Genomic DNA, 25,273 nt, shown 5'->3' on the forward strand with positions numbered 1-25,273 from the left:
GAATACTGGACTCTAAATTGTGTTCTGGATAATACAGTGGACATTTTTGTGTATGTAAATCTCATTGTTTAAGATTTAATTGGGATTGATGCAATGCACATTGTATATATACAAGGCACTTTGAGCAGTTGATGAGAGGTAAATCCCTGCTTTTTTTTACCTTGCAAGTACTTCATGTGCATATGCCCTAAGTTCAGTTGTGCTGCAGCAAGGTACATAAAGTGTAGCAGTGCTGCTACTTACTCAAGGAGTCTGAAGATTACTTGAAAAACGTGGTATAATTGCTATCTATGTTCCTCTTTAGGTCCCGGTCTTTCTTGTTTGTTTGTTTGTTTGTTTGTTTTTTAAATAAGTTAGAACAGCAACAACCAAATGAGTTGACATTCAGGCCTAAAATGTGCAAATATTAATGGTAATATTGGAGCAATGTTGTAGCTGTAGTGGTCCAAGAAATATGCAAAAGTGGAGGATTTTTCTAACTTGCTCCAATAACAGATATTGCTGCACAAACTCCTTGCCCATCAAATATTTTATTATATTCTGCATTATGCACATGCTGTTTCCCACTCCTTGGGTTTGCAGTCTACCATAAGCTGCAATAGTGCATAACTGGAAATTTGATTAATCTTTTGTTGTTTATTTAGCTTTGGAGCTTAGTAATAATCCCCTGACAAGAGTCCCCAGTTTCTTCATCTAGCTTCTGCAGCCTATTTGCTACCATGATATTCACGTAGTTTTATTATCCTTTTTACTTGCACATCACTTCATTATTTATTCAGTTGCAGTGGGCTGCCTGTTTAGCTTGGATTTTTAGTTCAAGGTCTCATTACAGACTATTATGATTATCAAGAGTGTGGCATTTGTCTACTTTCATGACCTGGTTTCTGTTTATTCACCACATGTTGTTGCTGGTGGGACTTTTAAAAGTATTTTCAAGTGGTGCTGAATGAAAATCAGGATCATATTCCATTATATAAAAGGTCATATTCTACCTTGATGTTTGTATCAACTTCTATTGTTATCAGTAGAAAATGTTTATAAGCCTATAGTATAGATCTCGCTCACAGATTTAGAATTAAATTTTCAAACCGCTTAAAGTTTATATCCTACACATGGTCACCCTGTGGGTACCTATACACATGCTAGACATCTGATCCAATACATGCTAATTAGCATGCTTCAGGAGCCTCATTGTCTCATGTATTCTGTGTCCTTGCGCTTCAAAATAGCAATGGCGGTGCTTTAACTAAAGCTCATTGAACAAGCTTTAGTTACAGTTACAACTCCCACTCCCACCCCCACCATTTTGAAGTGCAGGACACTGAATACACATGATGCTGAAGGCACTTTAATTAGAGCAAGTCTTGGGGCCACTCTAATTAAAGTGCCTCCACCCACCTGTAAAGATACCAGCACCACTTACATTGGGCCATGGGAGCTGAATTCATTTCATGGAGGGGAACAGCTTATTTCTTAATGTGGATGAAATTTTGAAATAGAAAAAGGAGGGTTTTTTGTAAACTGTTCCTTGTTTACAAGCAGATAATGCAATCAGTTTATATACAGCTGTATATAATGTTTTTAATTGATTTTCATTTAATTAATTTAAATGTCTTCTCTATTTTTGTTATATACTGATTTTTGTAGAGGATCCCTGGTTCCTTTAGTGACCAGACTGCATAAGTGGAGCATCTTTTGACTCTACTGGAAAATGCAGGCAAAATTTGATCCTCTAATTTTTATTTTTTGTGGGGAGGAATGGGGGTAGGGGCAGGACTGTCTCATCTAATTTTAGGCAAAAACTCTCGCTCTTTCTTGTTAAAATCTAACATGTAAAATGTTACTCTTGTTAAACAGATATTTAACATCTTGGGAGAAGATAAATTGTTCTAGAGAATCTTCTACATACTGCAAATCATTTTGGTCCTTAGCTACGATAAGGAGGTTTTGACATCTCTAGGCTTAAAGTTTTCTGATGTAGGAGACAGATGATCTGGAATTTTGTAATCCTTGACACAGTTCTGTAAAATACTAACAGTAGAGTCGCCAGGTGCTATGCTTTAATCACACTACAAGGAACAGCTGACATGTGGCATAATAGCAATAATTCCAAGCTAGATGACTGCAAATAATCTACCTACAAATTATATTGTCAAGTGAATCCACATACTTTGTAATATATTCTAATACATATTAATTTGAGATCCCTATAGGGGACAGTCTATTTATTAATACACAGAGGAGCAGATGTGGTGGCATATGGTTTACCAACTCATATTTATGTTAATTCTATGTAAATAGGATTTTAATAAGGTAACATCAGTCTATGGTTTGGGAATCCATTTTGGGCTAGTAGCAAAGGGCAGTGAAAGGGGGCTCTCTCTGTGGAGGTAACGCTGCATTTAACATCCTTTTGTTCTTTGAACATGTGTGATATCATTTACAAATGCAATAACAACTTCATTTCACAGACAGAATACTATCCAATCTTTTCTGTGGGCATTATTGTGCTCCTTGGTCCATCTGTATTAAGATTTTCAAACCTGCCTCAAAATATTGTCTGCCATGTGGTTTCATCAGACTGAAATTTATATCTGCTAAGTGGTAAACATCTGCAGTATAGACCTGCATTCAATTGCTTTATAAAAGTTTGCAGAACTCCAAAAACTGACTTCCTTTCACACCCTTTGTCCATATGACTAGCTCCCTGCATTATCACCCACCTACTGCCACCAGTTGGAATAGTTTAGACTGCAATTCTCATTTAGCCTCAGGCTCAGAAGCCACTTCCTCTAGGTCATGATTTTTTGTTATTTGTATTATTATTATTAAGCTCCCAGGCACTGCCAATAGCCATTTCAATTTCTGACTAGGAGAAAGACAGCAATTTGAGTTCCTGCAAACAGGTAGGGAAACCAAAGGTATTTATCAGCACTTCTTTTTCAGAGAATGAATTTTTAAAAAGCATACTACAAATCTTTTCAAGTCTTTTACTTACAAACAAACAAACATTTCATTCAAATCTTCAAAGAAGGTTCAGATTTATCTCAATAGGACTTTGTCCTCATATCTGTCAAATGTTTATATTCTGTGCAAGCTGGTTTGCTCAGCCTTAGTTGCTATTTTCATACCTTGGTTCCCAAATATTTCCCAGAGTTATAGCTCTGGATGGAAAAAGTAGAATTTTACTCCAGAGTGGTAATTGAGGTGACTTTAAGAAAAAAGTTTTTCTCCATTATTTGTTTATATTCAAATTTTATAAATAGGATTTTTTTTTCCTGTGGGGAAGAGTTGGGAAACTTACCTGAACTTCTACCAACTGGCATTTTATGATGGGACATTTTTAAAGGAATCTGATGTAATGAACAGTTAAATCCAGAAATATGGTTTAATATAGAAGGACATGGAAGTTTTTTATGTGGACTGTATAGCTGTGTAGAAAACAATTTTTACTTAACCAAAGGAATAACTCAGAGTGAACCCAGGGCATGGAACTTTTGGTTTCAGAGATGCCTGGCTGTCTGCTTGAAATATAAATACTCAATATTAGTTGCCTAAAGTGTGAACACTAATAAAAAAAAAAAAAAAAAAAAAAGTTGTCAAAAATTTTCAGTGAAAGAAATCCAAAACTACTTAAAAATAACTGGGTGCTTACACATGATATTTTTTGCGATTTGAAGCATTCTAAAGCCATCACATGTGTGTGACTTCAGAACATTTTTTTAAATGGTAGAAGTTGCCTTAATTAAATCTCATTGTATGTGTTTTAAATGTTAGGCTAACTGCAGTAGCACATCTCAGCTTACCTAGTTTGCTTTTATTGCACATGCATTTAACTGGGGCTTTTCAAAGGGGCAGTTAATAATTGCTATCACCAGGTGTAGCTAGCTTTGGAGCCTAGTATCAGTATGTCTCAAAGCAATCTCCTTTGTAATTAAAAAAAAAAACCCAACCCCCCCCCCCCAAACAAAAATAAAAATGATCAACTTGTCAGTGTTATTTATTCAGCACCTGCCTTTTATGGGGTGGGGAGGGTTGCAGATCATACTCCATTGTCCCCCTCCCCCCAGGAGCCAGGAGACCCTGGAAACATGAAACTTGGCTATGGCAAGCCAGCAAGGAGACTGCCTACCACAGCTCAAATAATAGCTTCCAATAGTCTCCTCCCTCTAGGCTGCATCCTCCCCCTGAACTCTTTGCATGGGGGTGGGGGGTGAGACAGAGGAGATTACTTTTATCACATGCAGGCACACCTGTGTGCACATGCCCACACACAGTGCAGTCAGTCATGAAGATTACTCATAAGCACAAAGTCATTCTAGACTTCCCTGCAGTCTCAGGCTGTATTGTTCAGTATCCACCCCACCATCCCCTATTCTACAGAACTACAGCATGACACAAGACTCACACCAAGCCATGGAATGTCTATTATGTTTTAAGGTGCAACTGGTGCCTCCTGAATCTGGGGGGGGCACCTGCAGAAGCTGCCAATGGTATTGGCCCTGTCGGGGGGAGGGGAGGCATGTACACCCCCTATCAGTTGCCTATGAGGTGCTGTTCCTACATCACTTAAAATCAAGTGCAGAAATTACAGCATCTTTGGAAATATCTGCCGTGCACATGTATAGGCACCCTCTATGGGTAAGATACAGATGTTCAAAGTGGTGCCATGTGCCTTGCTGCCCAGCCCACCCAGCAATGGGACATGCATGGCACTGCACCACGCTGCTTTCAAAGGTGGCAGGGTGGCAGTGAGGTACAGAGGCAGGGAGCAGGCAGAGACTAGCTCGCAGCTGCAGCCCGCCCTTGCCCTGTGCAAAGCTCAGGGGACCATGTGCATCCTCTTGGCTCCCTGGCACTGCAGTTCTGGAGGATCACTGGGCTCTGATTGTGCCATGACCTGACCCAGGTGGGGCCTCATTCACCATGAATGGGGCCTTAGCCAGGCTGAGTCATGGGATAATCTCCACAGTGCAGCAGGGAGTGAGGCAGGCATGAATGATTCATCCCTGCCCCTACCCCACTTCCTCCTGCACTGTGGAGGTCTCAATGTGACCCCTGCCCCCCAAGCCCAGGCAGTCATAAAGAAAACAGATAGAAAGAAACTTACCTACCTGCTGGGCCAGCTGTGATCCTGGTTGTGCAAGGTATCTACACAGGTAGGTAGTGTGTGCACTGCTTCCCCCCCGCTGCAGCAGCCTGCAACTGGGCTGCCCTGTGACTATACCTGCTTCCCTGTGTTTGGGGGGGGCTGAGCCCCATTAGCCCCCACCTTCCACTGCCTATGCCTAGGAGGCTGTCCAAGTAGCTTCTCTCTCTATCCCTGCTGCCCTGCACCAGCTGGTGACTGTCAGCAGTGGCTGGTGGGGAGAGACTCCGGACTCCTTCCCCGCAGCTGGGGAGCCAACTGAGAAGCAGCATGAACCATCAGGGGTAAGTGCAGGAAGGGAAACCCCAGAGCCCTACCCCTGCAGCCTCTCCACCACAAAACAGTAGCATGCCACTTCCTGGCCTGGATGGGTGGTGGGGATAGAAACTGGACCCTCTCCCTGAAGCCCTACTGCCTAGGCTGTACCACAGCTATGGGGGGAGAGACTCCTGAGCCCGTACCCTGCAACTCTGCCCTGCCAAGCAGTGGTGCACTGCTGCCTGGCCCAGGCTGCTGTAGCAGGGGGAGGGAGTGACCCTGCAGCCCCATCCTCAGCTAGGCTGTGGCACACTATGGGGCTAGAGTAGCTGTGGGGGAAGAAACCATCCTTCCTTGCCCTCCTCCCCCCCTTCCCCAGCAAGGTTGTGCACTGACTTGGGTCAGTGACAGCCAAGGGGGTGGGGCTAGCCTAGGCTTAGCAGAGTAAAAGAGCTCTGCACAGGACTGCACTCTGTCCTTGGGCAACACTGCCTAGGATGGCAGAGATCATGCTCTAAGTTAATCCTTGGTGGAATCTGGCACAGACATTCGATTAAGTGCTCTTAGAAAGCACTTTAGGTTACTACACATCCATCCAGGGTTAATTTAGAGTGTGATCTGCCATTTTCTAAGAGCTGTGAATGTCTGTTGTCTTTAGAGTGCTTTCTGCCTGCTTAATAAACAAGATCTGTAATGTCTGTATCTAACTTATGGTGTTTCCCCACCTCCAATTTCTATCCCATTCTTTTTATATCTGATGGTGGCATTTTTTTCATTAAGCCAGAGATTTAGGCACCAAGCAAAACTTAAGTTTCATACTGGAGTTCTAATGATATTTCTATACTGGGAAAGTACTGTACTACAAAAGGTCTCTCCTATACTTCTTTTAGTATAAAGTTAAAGAACTTATAATATTTCAAAAAAGGATGATTCTGATGTTGAGTGACTTTCTTTTTGTAAGAGAAGTCTAAATTCAGTGGTTTTTGGATCTGCCCTGAAGAAAAGTTCCAATGTCGTATATGTAGGGTCCTACCAAATTCACAATTTTGCAGATTTCATTAAATTTAGTATTGCCCATGAAATGCTTGGAATCTTCAAAATCCACCAGGGACCCTTACCAAGTACTGAGGCAGCTTACAGGGATGGGGGGAAAAGTTGCCAGCAAACTGGCTTCTACTCCACCCCTCACTGCTGGCTGGCTGAAAAGGCTGCCTGTCATGTAGCCCCACTCCTCTCCACCAATCAGCTGTGCGGGGCAGGGCTACATGATGGACAGCTCCCTGCAGCCAATCAGAGGTGAGGGGCTGGGGCACTGGGGCCCCTTGGCCAATCACAGGCATGGAGGAACCACTGTGCTCTACCTGCAATCTGGCTTCCCAGGCTCACATCCTGCTCACAAAATTTGGAGGCAGCCCCCTCCCTCCCCAACCCCCACCATGGATTAGGTAGGTCCCTATTTATATACATGTAAACTGCTATTGATCATATAAGCTAATTCCATGACTGCATTCTGTCTTGCTTTGTTGCTTAATTCATAGATGTTTGGGGCTGGAAGGGACTTCTTGAGATTATCCCCCCTGTGCTTGGGCAGGAAAGATTGCTGGGGTCAGATGATCTCAGCAAGATGAGCATCCAGACGTTTTTTTCAAGATAGCCAGAGTTGGTGCTTGTACCACCTCTGGGGGGAGTCTAGTCCAGACCCCGGACACTCGAGTTGTAAAGAAGATTTTCCATATGTCTAATTCAAAAAGTGGCCTTCTAGCAATTTATGACCATTAGTCCTAGCCTTCCCCTGAGGAGCCCTGGTGAACAGACATTCTCCCAGTCCCTGATGTGCACCCCTTATATACTTATAGGCTGCCACCAACTCCCCTCTGAGTCTTCTCTTTTCCAGGATGAAAAGACCCAAGTCTCTGAGCCTCTCATCATATGGCCTACTCTTTATACCTCTAACAATATGCATTGCCCCTCCTTTGAACTCTCTCAAGCCTCTCCACATCCTTCCTGAAGTGTGGTTTCTAGAGCTGGATGCAGTGCTCCAGCTGCGGCCTCATGAAGGCTGAGTAAAGTGGGAGGATGACATCCTTAATCTTGTTTGAGATGTATACCAGTGTTTTATTTGCTTTGCCAGCTATGGCATCGCATTGGTGGCTCATGTTCATTCTATAGTCTGTCAAGACCCCCAGGTTTCTTTTGGTTGTGGAGCTAGTAAGTATAGCACTGCTGAGCCTGTAAGCATACCTTGGGTTGTTTCTCCCCAGATGGAGCACCTTACACTTCTCCGTGTTTAAAGTCATCAGGTTTTGATCCGCCCACCTTACAAGCCTGTCCAAGTCAACCTGTACCTCAGCCTATCCTTCAGCGTGACCACAGTCCTCCATTATTTGGTGTCATCTGTGAACTTTGCCAGTCTGCTTTTAACACCAGAATGCAAATCATTAATGAATATGTTAAAAGGCACTGGTTCAAGTACTGAACCCTGAGGGATGCCACTGGTCACCAAGCACCATGTTGACTCAGTTCCATCTATTATTACTGTCTGGGGCCTGCCTTTGAGCCAGTTTCCTAGCCACTGGACCATTGGGTTATTGAGGCCACAGTTCCCCAGTTTTACCATGAACATGTTGCAGGAGACAAAGTCACAGGATTTTTTTGAAATCCAAGTAAATCACATCAACTTCATCTCCCTTGTCCAGGAGGTGTGTTACCTGATCACAGAAGAAAGTTAGGTTGGTCAGGCATGACCTGCCCAGAACAAAGCCATGTTGGCTATCTATTAGAGTGTTGCCTTCCATTAACCTATTGCTACTGGTTATGCCAAAACCATATTCTGTTTTGTTTAATACTCCATGCCATCATCTCCTGTGAGTTATAATAATTCACATGTTCTCTATGAATAACCTTTCATTTTATAGCAAAATTCTTCTGCTAGGATCTAATAAAAAACAATCAATAATACATGTGGTAATCTCTTTAAGAAAATGCTTTAAAATAGTAAATAAGCATGTAAGCAACAGATTTAAAAAGCAGCACTTAAAAGGCAGGATATAATGACAACATGTTATGTTCTTATTCCCTAGATAGCAAAGCAAATACACTGAAACAGTTGGGAACCTAAGCAAATCGGAATAAGGGAAAGACAATAGCATGCAAGATTATTAGAAAACTATAATGAACTGTGATCTCTCAAGTGGTCAGCAAATATAGTTCCCCTATCGCTGCTGATAGTGAGAGACACTGGAGATTCATAATCCATCCAAAGTGAAACGACAGTTTGTGTCATCATCAGCAGAGGGATATCAGATCATATATCTTCACTTGACAAGAGGTGGCAATTTAATCTGACAAGTTTCCTGCCAATGAGGACAGCTTTAGGAGTTCAACTGCTGTGGTAAAGATTTGACATGTCATTGAGGGATGTTGTGCAGAAGCTTGACAATAAACTGGAACTTGCTAATGCAGTTTAGGATTGCTGTAAAAATTTATTAGAAACCAGAGACTGTAAAATTACTATACTCCTCCAGAAATGTTTTTCTTTCCCTTGCTGAATATTTATGTGATGTTTAATGCACAGCACATGTTTAAAAACTTGTTTCCTGATGGTATAAAAGAAGTCTATTATAATGCACATGAAATTGCAAGGAATTCAATTAAATGCATGAGAGAATAAATAGAATGTCCACCTGTAAGCCTATTTTGACAAGGCTTTACTTTGAATTTTTTTCCCTTTAGTTTAAGAAGATTCAGAGATAGGAACTAGTGAACTAAGAAACAATTTGCATCTGATTCTGTGTCATTATAATTGTGGAAAGGTGTTTCAGGTCACAAGCAGCTAATAAGTTATCTGGACCCCAGAAGTTCATTAGAAAATGTGGTTGCACCAGAGCTCCCAATTTTAAATAATTATTTTGGCACTTAAAAGTGGAGGTGTAGGTTGTGGGAATTACAAAAGTTTCTAATCATATTAAGTAACAAACTCCCATTGAAAATAAATGGGAAATTAGGCAGCTAATGCACCTCCCCCTAGTCCACCTATTAGCATCTTTATGTTGCTAAAGGCCTTTGAAAACCTCTTCCCCCTGTATCTGAAGGGGGTGGGGGTAAAGAGGTGGGAAAATATATTTGCTGTACTGCTGCTTAATGAGCCGCTCATCTGATCCTAAACCAGATGTATGAAACTTATAGTTGCTGTTTTTAAGTCTGATTTGGAAATAATGGGATGTTTGGCATGGGAATGTCACATTTACAAATATCACAGTATAGTGGGACTAGAAGCATAGTTCAGTCTGAAAGTGTTTTCTACCCTGCAGGTTCTTTGCCACAGAATATTTTCAGGAAGAGATGGAGGATGCTGTAGGCATGTATCCTTCTCAACTCATCTCAGTTCTTGCTGATCCATGGACAAGAGATATTTTTAATATACCTATCATTCCCAATGTGCTTCTCCTGTTTTCTCTATAACCTTAGATCATCTTGATATTTCATGGTAGTGAAAACAATATTATATCTTGAAAATCTAGTTGATCATTGATGAAAGGCAAATCACCACACATTAGCTGACAAACGTTTTGTGAATCCTGCCAAGGTAGATATGTTATCCTAAATGTTCATAGTGATGTAGAGGGTTGTAGCTGTTGATGTTAGTGTCCCTAACAGAAAAAAAAATTAAAAGGGAATAATGCATGCTGAGGAGGAACCATTTGTATAGGCATGGTGCCTAAAAGAAGGAAAACCTGTTCTGAGAAAAATGTATCCGGCTAAAAAGAAAATAAAGTATGGGTCTGATCCCTGGTCTTTTTATTAAAGGGGCTCATAGCAACGTCTGAGGATTCCCAGAGGCAGTATGTTTGGCTCTACTTTACCCCAGCATTAAATAGAGTGTTGCATTATTCCTTTGCAACCACAGCTAATGTAATATTTCTACTGAGAGTCCTTATAAAGCAAGATAAATTAAAGTAGCCTGAGGTCACCACTGGTTATGTTGGTGGCTGTACTATGCCTTGACTGTCTCATGGACTTGTGGAGTGAAAGGGAGAGAGATATTCCGCTAGATCCAAGGACAGGGAACCTGCATTTACTTCACTTTTCTACTTTCTACTTCTCCCCTTAGTCCATTTTAGCAATATATTTCCATCATAGGGTGCAGTAGTACCATACTGTATCCTAATTGTTCTTTAGTTAAGAATGCTTCCTGCCAGCTGGGAGTATTTTTCAGCAGTTGAGACAGCACTGTGGTGGGAGGCTGGAAAGAAAATCTTGTTTAGTCAATGTGAAATTATTTTGCTGTTTTCAGAGAGGAACCCCTTTTAACAGAAGCAAATGTGTTGGATCTTACATGCTAGTTTGTGAGTCAAGATCAGAGGGATGAAAGTCTGTGGGACATTTTGGGAATCCTGGGATGTTCTTAGCTAGGTTTTTTTTTTCTTGATTTAAGACAGGTAGTTAGACATGTAAGTCTGTGGTTGGGCAGAAAGCAGGGAAGATTTGCACCTTATAGACTCAATTGCAGCTGCATGGCAGTGGTTTGCTTCATCACATTCTGTGAACGGATTGCAGGAAACAGTCTCTAAATAGAAAGCAGTGATTAGAATACAAAGGGCGAGGAAGGGGAATAAAAGAGGATAGAGCACTGCTGAGAGGCAAAGTGGGTAGGAAAGAGAAACAAAACAGTTTACTCAGTGGTGCTCAACTATTTGGCCCCAGGGTCCATATGGCGAGTGCAGGTCTGATCTGGGGGCTTGATCCCTCAGCAGTCAGCAAAAGGAGTTAGGCTGTACATGCCAAGATCAAGGACCTGTGCTGCCTTGGCCTGGCTCTGTAGGTCCAATCTAGCATGCAGGGCTTCCCTACCTGGATTCCCCACAGGGCAGGAAATTTGGCAGCATGGTTATAAGAGCTAATCCAGTTAATGGGATAAGAATCTATTGTCTTGGTTTAGACCGTACTTAACATAATCCAGTCTGTGGGTGATCACTTATTTGCCGTTCAAGTTCATTTTTAAATTTTTTGTAATCTAGAGCAGCCACTCTGAGGTCAGTGATAGAATATCAATGGAGGTTTAATCCCTTCAGGGAAAAGTCTCCTTGCAGCATCTGATGAATTAAGTTGCTGCTTACAAAAGCTTATGCTATACATCTCTGACTTAGAATGCAGGGTACATGTACACCTTATAGACTATCTTAATTTTAAGAACATTGTTTAATTCAAGAAATGTTTCCTCCTCCTTATTCTTTTGAGTCTGCAATTTGGACTTCCAAATCATAACCAAAGTACAATATAAGGAACCTGTTTAAATTGTAGCATTCCCACTATGGGATACCGATGTCTTAAGTAGTGTTTAAAGTGTTATCACACATTTTAAATTATCCTTATTATTTACTACTAAGTGGCAATCTGTTGGCATTGTTGTGCTTGCTTCTTGTATTTATTTCAGTGGCTTTTATTATAGCAATAGATGTATTTTATCAATACATGGCCATGGAATTGAGCATGTCTGTGATAAGCAACGTTACAATACTTTTGCCCCATTAACTGGGGAAGAGAGAGGCTCGATAAGGTTTTCAATTCAAATGCTGGAAAGATGCCTGGTGTTATCTGGTAGGGAGACAGTGCTTTACTGCTAGTCCATAGAGAATGAGTTATAACAATCACCTGTTTCACCTAGGTTCTTTAGTTCAGGCTGTAGTAGCTCCTCAGTTGAATTCATGGCATAAAAGCAGTACGAGACAAACCTTTTATGCATTGCAGCTACTAGAGGGGGACAGAGTTACCATGCGTAAGAGTGGGTTATTCAAAGAACAGCTTTTGGGAGTACTGTGCTCAAGCATTCATATCCCTTTTCTTTGCTCTTTTATTTGTTTATATCCCTTGCTGCTTTAGGGGGATCAGCTGCATGTTGCCAATTAGGCTCATCAGCATTGTCAATAACAGATGTGGAGTTCCTAGTAATCCGCCACTCTTGTTAGTGGACTGCAAGGGTTTCTGACTGTTTGTGTTGGGATTTAACCCTTATCCCCCTGTGTGCCTGATCCTTTGGGGTGGCTTTCATGCTGTAACAGGCCCATGTTTAGGTTTTGATTTTCTGTTCTGTGTAATTGCTTATACTGGCATCTTCGACTATGTTTTTAGCCAGGGTTACAGCTGTTTAGTATAATTAATACTAAAGCATAATGAATTCCAGTTTAAATTAAAACATATTTTAATGGTTCAGCTACATGTTAGTAATGTTTTCCTCCATGTCATATTGATTACTTGACCATTCCTTGTCTTTCCACTCTACTTTCGTATTGATTCTGTATTTGCTTGGGACAACCCTTTGACACATTTCTCTAGTCTAGTCTAACATAAAAGACCCTGCATACCTATGTTAGAATAACCACATCACACCAATGGGAAGAGGAAGGTATCATAACACTTACTGGCAATTGTTATAGGGAACAAATATCAAGGCAATGCTGACCACAGATCAGTGCCAGTGAAAACTGGAAACATGTTTTAATGCATGTTTAATGTATTTGTAGGTCTGTTGCTAATTAAAGGGGGTAGTATGAACATTCTTTGAAGCCTATAGTAGAATAAGGAATCTATATATTTCTTTTCTATCAGTGTGATGGGGCACTTAGTGTGCCTGTCACTTTATGAGAAGAGGCTGCTCAGAAAGAAGCCTGCAGGTGGTGAATGGGGCTGATTAGAGAGTCATCTGACTAAAAGTGGGCTGGGCTTCAGCTATATAAGTCCATGGCTTGAGTTACTTAATTAGTCTAGCCCAAAGTGCTACAAGGAGAGGAGTTCATTGCAGCAGGGCTCCTGAGATAACTGCTGAGCTGGGGTAAGCAGTACTGAGTCTGGGAACAGCACAGGCCTTGAAATACATAGGCCTGAGACCAGGGGCAGATGCAGACCTGGAGGGGCTGGCCTTGGAAAACTGGTGGCTTGTGCATGGGACTAAGGAGTGATAAGGAGGTCCCAGCTGGCTGAGAAAGCGGGGCCACTGGAATAGAAGGCTTGGGGCCTGGAGAAAGAGGGCCCTGAGTCCAGGAAGTGTTGAGTAGAGAGAGCTTGGGGCATGAAGCCCAGTACAGGCAGAAGTGAAAGTGTCCAAATGAAGGCAAGTGTGAGCAAGGCTTGAGGGTAAAGTCAGAGCCTGAGCAAAGGGCAGAGTATGGGGCTCAGGGGGCTTGGAGGTCTCAACTGGTCTAGGAGCAGGGCCAGTGCCTAGGGAGGTCAAAGGCCAGGGACCTCTGCTGGAGACTGCCAGGGCCAGGGAGCCCGGAGACAACAAGTAGCCTAGGAGTGGGACTAGGGGCTAGGGAGACCAAAGGTTAGGGACCACACCCAAAGACTGAGAAGGCCAAGAAGCCCATATCTCAGGAGGGATGAGGACTGGGACTGGAAGCCTGGAGCCTAGGAAGGGCATGTGTCAGCATGTCATCTGCGAAGCATGGGAGTGCCTACTGGGGAGGATGGAGCCCATGTAATTAGCACTTAAGGCAGTGACTCTGATGGCCACAGGTGCCTGTAGTAAGACTAGGCTTGGGCAGCCCTAGGGCAGCCTTTCTTTTATCAGAGGTTAAAAACACCAGGGCGGAGGGTGAGTAAAGGGGAAAGGGCCCAAAGAGAGTCAGTTTGGCAAGGGCTGAGTGGGCTCCAGGGGCTACTGTGACCACCACTGGGATGAGCACTTGCTGCAATCAGCTTTTAAGTTGTAGGGAGAACAGTAAATTCAGTAGGTTGTTGCAACATTTGAATGCAAATTTTTACATTATTAATAATGCTGTAAAAATAAATGTTTTGCATCTATACCTAATGTTCTATAAGTAATACGTGCAAAGCAACCCCTACAGTACAGCAGGCTTTTGTGTTCTAGTAAAGTATTTCCAGACATAAAAGTATGGTCCTTGGAAACCATGAAATAATGTGTAGACAGAAACTCCACTGAGTGCTCTATCAGCCATTAGCTATTCTCTGAGTGGCAGCCAGTGACAAGGTGGAGTTAGTGAGCCTTAACATCCAGTTCCCAAGGGCGTCTAACAAGTCAGGAGCACCGAACAGAATAATGCAAAATTGAAATTTAAACGCCCTCACCAAATACTCTCTTTTTTTTTTTTTTTTATATGAAGAAGAATGTTTTTGTTTCCTTTTCTACTTTATGAAGAGACTCATAGCTAAACAATGTTTATACAAAATAAAGAGAAAATACTGATTTGCGATGCAATTGAAGATTTTCAATTTCTGTGAAATAAACATTAAACAATGACCCTGTGTCCAGCAGAGAAACTCTTGATCATGTTAACTTGAATCTGTGAGTGTGTGCATATGCACTGGAAAATCAGAATTTCAGACTAAAACAAAATATTTGCTTGACACCTCTTTACTAAATCCTGTCATAATTTCTCAAAGTTAACTGGAAAGACCCAAGGTTTTTTCCACTTGAAACTGTAATGCACATATGGATATCAGTACCAGATGTGCTTCATAACACCATGGCTGATGGATTATTGATTCATAATGAAGTTTTAATTCTCTGCATGTTGAGTAAATTATGTAGCTGTTGCATTGATACTACTGCATTTCTCACTTGTCATTAGTGAGTTACAAATTATTTAAGTTAGTTGCTTTGTCAGTATGGCTTTGTTGAGATTAGATCTGCAGAAAATAGCTAACATGTACAATACTTTTTCAAAATGAGTTATTACATTTAGACTGATGCATAATTATTAAATGCGTGGTATACCAAAATTTTAATTCTGAGGGTTCCTTGGTTTGGAGTATATTTCATGTAGACTTTTACTGCTGTAGATAACAATTTAATATAACAGATCATTGAGAATTAATCTACACTTGTACAGAATGTTATCAAAAGACTGTTGCATCATTTACCCCATCTTGACTGCTTAAGTTACCATTCAGATGGTGGATAGATGTCCTCCAAAACACCTGTAGGATGGATTTCAATGTGATAAAATATAGAGCTTTGCCTGCATTGTAACTCCATGTGTGGACATGCTTACCCTGGATTAAAAGTACAATGGTTCATTTCATTTTGTAAGTAGATTAAGATAGAGCAAAAGAGGAATGTCCGCACATGGAGTTATTGAGGAATAGCTACAGCAGTAAATTCACATTACTTTAAATTAATTTTCAATTGTAGACAGAACATATAGGTAGACATTATAAATATCTTTACGTTTTGTTGAAAACCAGCTTTTTGTTTACTTATATGTAAGGTCCAGAGTTTAGATTTCCATGTTCCACTTGGCAACAGATTCTGATTTTTACTAACACTTGAAGTCAGGCAGGTGGCACTTATTTGTACTCTGGGAAAACTGCTTTGGATCTGTAGCAGTGTTATCATGGCTAGGGAGAGAGACTACACAGAAACTGGTTTAAGTGATCAGAAACTGATTTAAACCTGTAACGGAACAAATGTTCAGTACACACAAAGCATTTTGAAAATGGTTTGAGATAAACCTGGTTGAATGTAATATCAGACTTAACTGATTTGGTTCAAACTGGTTTATGTAATGTCTATCTCAGACCCCTTCCTGGTTTAACTTAAACTAGAGTCCCCCAGCATCCCAGATGCTTTGCAGCCCTGGACTAGGCTCTGTTCTGGAGCAAGGCTGGCTCCGCCCTTATGCTCCCTACCTGGAGCTCCTGCAGAGACTGCAGGCACAGAGCTCTGTCTTCCCCCTTCCTGCCTCACCCCTCACTGCTCAAGCAGGGATTCTCCTCATCCCCTCTCCCACACCAGGGACTGTAGCCAGCATGTGGTATACTAGCTAATGCTGAGAGGTGTCTGTGTACAGCAGACAGGACAGTTTCTGCTTTGGGCTTTTTGGAGCTAATCAACAAGTAAGCTGGTAATGTCTATTTCTTCCTTCCTTGGAAAAAGTTGTTTAAGAAGACCTAATGAGAGAGGTTTTTGTTTTCTGGATGGAGTGCTAAATGCTGCCCTGCTGTGCAGGTCAGGAGCAGTGTGGGGAGTGGGGGGAACCCCTCCCTAATCAGAGTGTCCTGCTGGGGCCTGGCCATGTGCCCCCCTGCCCCCGCTCAGCACTGTGGAAAGGAGTGGAGGACTGCTGTAGCGCCCCCTGGCTTCTACCCACTGCAGGCATCTTTCTGCATTTCTTTAGTCCAGAAGGGATGTTTGAGAGGTTTCAAACCTGAGCCTAGCCAGGTTAGACTAACTTACAAAGATCGAATCAATTCAGGATCAGGCTTTTTAAATGTTCAGATGCAAGTGCAAATCCCTCCAAACAGAACTTCCCAAGTATTGGTACTGAAATGCATAATTTCAAAATGTAGCTATTCATAGTTTTAAATTAGCCTGTGTCATTCTTCCCCCTTGGCTCCCCACACTGATTTAGCAATTTAGTATATGCTTTCACTTCTTTAAATCTGCAAGAATTCTGCAGATGTTGCCTACTAATGAAACCAGAACTTTTAAATGTCCAGACAATGGTTAAACTTACCTATCTAGTTGGTGCTTTCAAATTTGCATATACCACCTCAGTTAATATGGGAAGCCCATTGTATAACAGTGTATGATATGGTATAGTAGATGTTTCACTGATAGAACAGCTCTACTTATTTAAAAAAAAAATCAACTTTTGCTGGCTATTCTTCATGAAAGAAAAAGGAATAGCCTAGAATTTTCTAGTAAGTCAGAAAACCTCATTGTTCTGAATTCAGCTATGCCCCACCAATGCTGTCCTGAGCTAAACATGTTTCAGCTGGTGCACTCCACTACAAGTATGTGCTAGATGCTAAAAAGAGAGCAGAGTTTTATTATTATGACAATAGTGAGAGAGGATTTTGCAGTGATTTATTTAATCTTTTTTTCCCCTGGGTTTGTTTCATTACATATAATAACCTTCCCCAGGCAACAATAGTTAGCAGATAGTTCCTTTCTACTGGAACTAGAAATATGCAGGGAAAGCTATGGATAACCCTAAGGCTAAAACCAAATTCTGCTGTCTTTTAATTAGCAAGCAGTCATGCTAGGGGGCAATAAAGCAGAAAGAAGTGCCAAGTCTGTGTGTGCATACACATGTGCATGAACACATGCACATATGTAAATAGCTATATTCATTATGAGTTTCTGCCTAACTCCACAAGATGAGCATTTGATACACTAGTTTATAAGTTTGTAGGGATAATGTTATAACTGAATGGCTGGCAATTTATGGAGAGCATCAAATCTGGAGCTGGGCTCTATCTTGTCCACATATAACATGACTTATCAAGCTTTAATTCATATTTTCCCCCTCAAAAATGAGAGAGAGAATCTTGCTTTCATTTATTTGTACATCATACAAATAAAATGCAGCTAAGGTCAATTAAAAGAATTAAATTACCTTTTTTATTATTGTTCATCAAAAGAAATTGCTCAATTTAGAGTATTAAGGTAACACTTTGAATATTAAGGTAATTGCAAGATATGACCAATAAACATGATGATATCTATTGGTATGATTCACAAATTCACTTCCTGTTATGGATCACATTGATTTTGCTAGAATCTATTTGAAATGGAATGATTTTGAAAGCAAAATACTAGATTTGTCCTGACATGTCAATATCCAACACTGCTTCCTCACATAGATCAACGTTTGTGGATCATGTTCATACATTAAATATGACATGATCATAGGTGGCCTTCATATTCACCTTTGTAACTACTGTTTTAAGTTTTAATGCATTTCTAGAAGAGCCAAATCTGCACAAATGCGCTTCAGTATAATATTTGTGTGTCCTACGTAAGTGATTCAGTACCCTAGTGAAACATACCAATAGATGGTTATAACTTCTTTAATCTGAAAATGTGTGTGAAAGTTTTGTGGCTTCGAGACATCTCTGTTTTACTAGTAAGGACCATGCCCTGTATGTTAGCATACAATGTCTTGCTATCCATGTTCCCAAAGCCTTAAAGTTGCACCTAGAATATTTGTATATTAACTAACATGCATGCATAACCTGACACCTGTATTTGTAAAAGTTTATTTGTACTGTCTGTGCAGATACTAATATACAACTGTTCATTCCTGCAGAAAATAGCTGGAAATGCAAAATATGCAGGGTAAATTTGGTGAGTTTTTTCTGACCAGTCTGATTCTTTGCATCTAAGCATTAAATAATGTAATGTATTCTCTTAGATAAAGTGGTTAAAATGGCATTTTAGAAAGCAGCAGCTGGTCAGGAGAATCAACTGGCAGACAATATTCATTGCTAGTATCTGTAGACTGCCATGTTTTAAAGGGAAACTTGCATTGCCTTTGCCAGCACTGGCTTCCTACTGAGCCAATTGCGGTGCTATTATTGTTTAATCAAAGTCTGAAAACAGTGGGAAAAGCCTTCATTTTTTAAATGCATAAAAGTGTCTGTGCAGAGTATATATGTACGTGTGTTCTGGAGGCCAAGTGGCTACTTATCTAGTTTTCCCACAAACCTGAAAATCTAGATTCTACCTCCCTGCCCACTTCAGTTGCTTGGTAGAACTAAATGTTTTAGAAAGACATGACTGAGTGCACAACAGTAAAGAGATTAACGTGAAAACAATTGTTAATATTTAGGCTTTTTTTCCTTCAAAATATTTCAAAGCATCCATCGTTTCAACAGAGAAGAGAAAATGAAGCAAATTTTTATAGAAAATTACTTTGTCTTCATAGACTTATCTTGGAAGCAGAGAATCTGTTCTGGGTGCTGATCAGAATTGTGCCATAACACAGGCACATGTTTGGAACTATCCAAAAGTATTGATAATTTTGTGTTGGTTTTATTTTTGCCTTCTGTGTTTCCCATCTTTCTACCCTTTCCCCTCCCTTCCCCCCACCCTTCCCACCCGCCTTTCCTCTAAACACTATCCTAATTTTGTGTTCCTATTTTATGAAAGCAGTTACTTGGCTCAGTAAACATAGAAAATGATGACCTTCCAAAACATTTGCAACAATTCTGGATTAATTGGGTATGAACAGATGTCATCAAATGAAGTGGGTCAGTTGTGCTGGGATGTGTCCTAGCATAGCAGATCTGCTTCATTAGGCAAAATGGACATCACCTGCTGTCCTTCAAGCTTGGGTCCCTGCTGCTTCTGTGAGTGGGACAAGGCTTAGGGCATACCTCTGCAAATAGGGAACCCTGGGTTTCCCCGTCTGTAGAGGTGTGCCTGGGGGATTCTCCAAATTTTGTGCTGCCCCATGCTTCTATGCTGTGTCCTGAACCACCATATGCCAAGTCCTGCAGCCTCCCCTTACCATTTCAGGACACATGCAATAACTTGTGCTGCCCCATGATTCTGCACTGAGTCCTATTCCTGGGGTATCCCTGGATCTACCTCTGTAAACAGGGAAATGCAGGCAAGCTCTGGGGGATTCAGGGGCTGAATCCTGCATGGTATAGGAATTCCCTTGAAGAGAATTCCCTCACTATGCAAAACTGGACTCCTGAAACCTTGGGGAGGGCCTGCTCAGGGTGGTAGAAGAGTGTGGGCAGCTACAGGAGAGCATGGGCAGCCTATCATAAAGTAAACAGGTGTCTGTCACTGAATAAATAAATAAATATTGCAAAAATTGACACTTCCAATGTCATGGCCACAAATATTGTACCACCCTTGCCAAGCCACAAATGCCCAAGGGCAATGTCTGTTTCCAGCCATTTTTTCCATTATGGTGTCACAAAATAGTCCTTGAAATTTGACTTATTTCATTGGGAATAGGATAGAGACTTGATTTAGCAATGGGCCGTGTATTCTCAGCCATATGCCTAAATCTTTCTTGTAAGAAGTAGGATTTCTACACTTAAACATCTTGCACCCATTTCAAAAGAGGGTAGCATCTAACACCAATTAGCAGGTTCCAGACAGGTCTTGTTTCTTTAGGCAACCGAATACTCATAAAATTCTGTCCCTTAGAGCATAATGAATGAATAATGTTTAGGGAATACTGAAAACTGCCACAGTAAGAGCTGCTATTTTTAGTTCATGGAAATACTTTGCTCTGGGTCTTAACTTGGAGTCCGGCACTGAATTTTTCACATTTTTAATGTTTTCAAAATAGTACCCATCCATGTAGATTTGAGGGAAAGTTAAACTTGTGCATTAAATATAAAAATACATTTTAAAAATAAAGTAGCAAGTTAGATTTTAGTTAAGATTTGTAACACTTTCCATTTTATTCTATGTCCAAAAGGTTTCAGAACTGCACAAGTACAAACGGTCAAAAGCCTGAGGCTGACTCAATTCAATTTTCACAGGTTAGTCTAAACTGCGTAGATCAAACTGATAAATGAACAGACATTCACTTTTACTTCTGGAAATGTGGACGCATGCCTGCAGTGGCCCAAGTCAAAAGCTGGAGGGTGCTAGAGCACACCTCCCTGCTCAGCTGTAGCAGACAGCTTTGGCCAAGGCTACACCACCCACCGGGGGGGGGCCCACCGGCGGGGGGGGGGGGGGGGGTGGCTATAGGGGCATTGCAAAGCATCCATGGGATGCTGGGGGTTGGTGAGTTAACTTGAATCTGGAGGGATTCTGGGATAGAAGTTCAATAAACTGATTTAACCTAAATCAGTAAAGCCTGATGCTACATCCATCCAGGTTTATCTTAAACTGTTTTAGCCATTTTGAAAGGGGTTTATGTACACTGAACTCCTGTTGTGTTACAGATTTGAACCGGTTTCTGATAAATTATACCAGATTGTTGTAATTTGTGTCCCTAGCCTATGTGTGGTATATTTCACCTCTTTAAAGAAATTAGATTTTACCATTTCTATTATACTTTGTCTGTGTGCATGCATGTGCACACATCTTCGCCCACCTCTTAAGTATGATGGACTTCATGAAACAGCAACAAGCTTTATGGTGTTCTCCATGAGCCATTTTCGTGTTACCAGAAACGTTGTTTTCCCCCTGCACCTATTTTAAAAAAAAATAAAAAAAAAAAAAGTCATTTTGCTGCAAGCTCAGTGGAGCTGTTTGTAACATTATTTTAGGCTTACTTTTTATCATGAGCCCAATGGGCAGATTTACTCTGGAAAGCAGCCTGCAGGTCTAATGGGTTTGACTTATTTGTTGGGAATTTGCTATAGGGGCACATTTTTGCTTCAGCTGTAATTTCCCTCTGATAAAACATTTTAATGATGACATTAAATTGTGTGTGTGTCAGTGAATTGGCAAAATATAATTTTTAAGAGAAAAGGAGTTAATGACAATTAACAGTTGTAACAAGTGCCTTAATCCTAAATGTGGTTTTGTTTACTGAGTGATCTGTGGTGATTTATAGAAATGTTCATGAGAAATGCTCTTGGAGTTTACTGAGAAATGCAAATCCATAAAGGCTTAGGCTTGAATGCCTCACCTTGACATTCACTTGGGAACAAATAATTTTATCTGATAAAATACCCAGAAATAGCAATTGAGCCATACTGTTGGACCTGGAAGGCTAGAATTAATTTGGAGCATTAGTTCATTGTAGCCTGAGCATCAAATTTAAATAGAAAATACATAGATATTTTATTTACAGATTGACTTTTTAAAATGCATTGTCAGTGTTCTGTGATGTGTTCACATCTGTCTTGTTTTTAAATTTAAGTGAGTATAATCTTAGGGTAGGTCTTATTTCTTTTCTTTATACCATTTACAGCTTTTTCCACAAAATGGAAACAAGAGCCTTTTTTAAAGAGGTTTTCCTTACACTTTTAAGATCCAGAGAAATTAAGACATACTTTTAGCGGCCATATAATATCTACCAGTAGCCTAATATAACCCATTCTGAATGAGCACCCTCTAACTTGCTGCAGTAGTTTGCAATGATATTTGAAAATGACACAAAATAATAAAGTGGTTTTATTTTCATTCAAAAAACATAATGCAATTTTAAGTTTGATATTCTAAAAATCGGGAAACAAAGTTAAGATTTCCATGGCAACCCAAGGTGTATCCTCTTATACACATACATACATACATCTCTTAACTTTGTTCCCTGATTTTCAGAATATCAAATTTAAAATTGCATGATGTGTGTGTGTGTATATGTGTGTATTCCTTGTAAGAAAATGAGAGAGACAACAGAAGTTCAAAAATACAGACCATCATGTTATCTACAGCCTTCTAAGTGGGAAAATAATATTTTAAATTCTGCAGTTCTGTTGTAATGCACACATTTACATTCAGGGGAGTGGACAACCAGTGTCTCTATTATGTAGCTGGGATTTAACCATTTAGGATGAGACTTGATAGAGTGGCAATCCAAGAAAAGAATGTATGCATCCTGGCTCTTTACACGTAAGTGGTTCACTGCATCACAGCATGTAGTACCCTGTGAATCTCCCTGATATTTCCCCATAATGACTAATACTCTAAGTATAAGGTGTAGATGGGACTGGTTAAAGTGTGATTAACCAGTTAATCCTTGCTTAAGTTGTGACCCAGCAACACATCCAACCAATTAATGGTGTGATAAAACCAGCAATAAACTACAACATTATTCACAAAAATGTGTAATAATTTGGAGCTTGTTCTTATCACGCTATTAATTGAACATGTGGCCAAGTGCTCATTTGTGGCTAGGAGCCCCACCACCTGCTGTCAGTCCCACAGCAGACCCGGTTCTCAGGGGCAGCAGAGAGATTGCTGTTATCTCTGCGAGCCTTGGCAGGTGTGGAACTCACAGCGGGATAGTGGGGAGAACTCTGCTGCTGCTGTGAGCCTTTCAGTTGTGAGGGTCATGTGTCAGAGGCAGTGGGGGAAATACTGGCCCCACTGTAAGCCCCATCAGTTGTGGAGCAAACTGCCATGAGCCTGATCATGACCCTGAGCTCCCCTTGCATTGTCAATAAGAAGCGGTGAGATCTAATGCATGATCCCACAGCTGCACCTTCTTCAATGCACACATGGAATGGCAGGAGGCATATTTGTCTGGATCATGCATTAAACCCCATTGTACTTTTACCTGCATGCGTAAAGGGGCCCTAAGTCATTGTCTGTCATCATCTGGAGATATCCCTTTCCTTTTCCGCCCCCGGAATACTAAATGCAATTGTATGTGCTGCTAAAATTCTGTGAGCTTCTTTTTTCCTCTTTGAAGTCTGAGGAGTTCTTTGAAATATGTGGATCAAAAACTGGCAAGTCTTCCCAGTATAATGATATTTGATTTGTAGAAAAGCCTCACCTTTGGGAAGGACAAGCAGGGGGAAAGGGAGGAAGTGTTGTTCTGTATATGAAGGAGATATATGTGTGTTCTGGGGTGCATTATGAAGAGGGAGGGTAGACTTGTTGAAAGCCTTTGGGTAAAGGTTAGATGGGAGATCAGAAGTGGGGATGTCACCATGGGTATTAGGTATAGGCCACCAAACCAGGAGGAAGAGGTAGATAAGGCCTTCTTTAAACAATTAAGGGAAGCTTTCAATCTGCAAGATCTGCTTCTCATGGGGGACTGTAATGATTGACAACTTGTAGGGGGCTTGCTGCTCCTGCTACTTTGAGAAGGCAGACTGTGAAACTCAACAAAAACAAACTCCTGCACTTTGGATGGAATACTTGCATGCGCAGTACAGACTGGGGAATAAGTGACTAGACTGCAGTACTGGAGAGCAGAACCATGGGTTACAGTACACTGTAAGATGAATAAGGCAACAAGGCGTTTTGTAAAATCTAGTGGTATATTGGGTCGTATTGACAGGAGTGTCACTTGCTGATCAAGGGAAGCAATTCTTCCACTGTTCAGCACTGAGACCACATCTGGAAAGTGCATCCAGTTTTGGACCCTATACTTCAAGTAAGATGTGGACAGGTTGAAAGCTTTCAACACTGAGTTACAAAAGTGATTAGGGACCTAGGAAGCATGACTTAGGAAGAAACACTAAGAAAACAAGGGTTATTTAGCCCAGAGAAGAGAAGACTGAGTTGGGATTTGATAAGTCTTTAAAGATTTGAAGGGCAATTGCAGGGATGACAGAGATTAACTTTTCTTTGTGGCCACAGGGGACAGGACTAGGAGCAATGGCCTTGAACTACAGCAGAGGAAATTCAGGTTAGGGATTCAGGAGAATCTTTATGATTGTGAGGGTGGTAAGGCATTGGAGCAGGCTACCTAGAGCAGTTGTGGAATCTCTAATCCTGGGAACTTTCAAAAACAGGCTGGACAGACACTTGGCTAGGATGTTTCAGTTGGGGATGATCCTGCCTTGAGCAGGGGGCTGGATTAGATGAGTCTGTGAGGTCCCTTTCAGTCTTTCTTTCTTAGGATCTTTCATGGTGATTTGGACCGCTGTTCCCACAGGTATTTGTACCATTTGGTGTAACTGTTCAATGAGCATCCAAATGCTTCAGTGTGCTGTTTCACCTGCATGACATTTGCTGATTGTAGTTCTGTCAGCATAGGTAAAACATTATGATTAGGTGATCCATGATAAACTTATAGGTGGAAAGTTTATCGGGGTGTTCACCAGGATCTGGGGGAACGTCTGTTCACCAGAGCACCCCAGGGGATGATAAGGTCGAACGGTCACAAACTCCACCGTGACCGATTCAGGCTGGACATAAGCAAGAACTTCTTTACTGTCTGAGCCCTCAAGGTTTGGAATAGACTGCTGCCGGACGTGGTTCAAGCACCCACTTTGAACGCCTTCAAGACACATTTGGATATTTATCTTGTTGGGATCTTATGATCCCTGCTGACTTCTTGCCCCTGGGGCAGGGGGCTGGACTCGATGATCCTTTGGGGTCCCTTCCAGCCTGAATGTCTATGAAGTCTATGGAAGTCCAGCTGTGAACTGTCACAACCCAAAGTTGTGGATTTTTTGATTGTGTGTGCTTCGGCACCGCTAAATTATGTTCCCGCCGAATTGCAGCTCTTTTGCACGACGGAG

This window comes from Alligator sinensis, unplaced genomic scaffold (genome assembly GCF_000455745.1).
Source record: "Alligator sinensis unplaced genomic scaffold, ASM45574v1 scaffold7_1, whole genome shotgun sequence".
Taxonomy (NCBI): domain Eukaryota; kingdom Metazoa; phylum Chordata; order Crocodylia; family Alligatoridae; genus Alligator; species Alligator sinensis.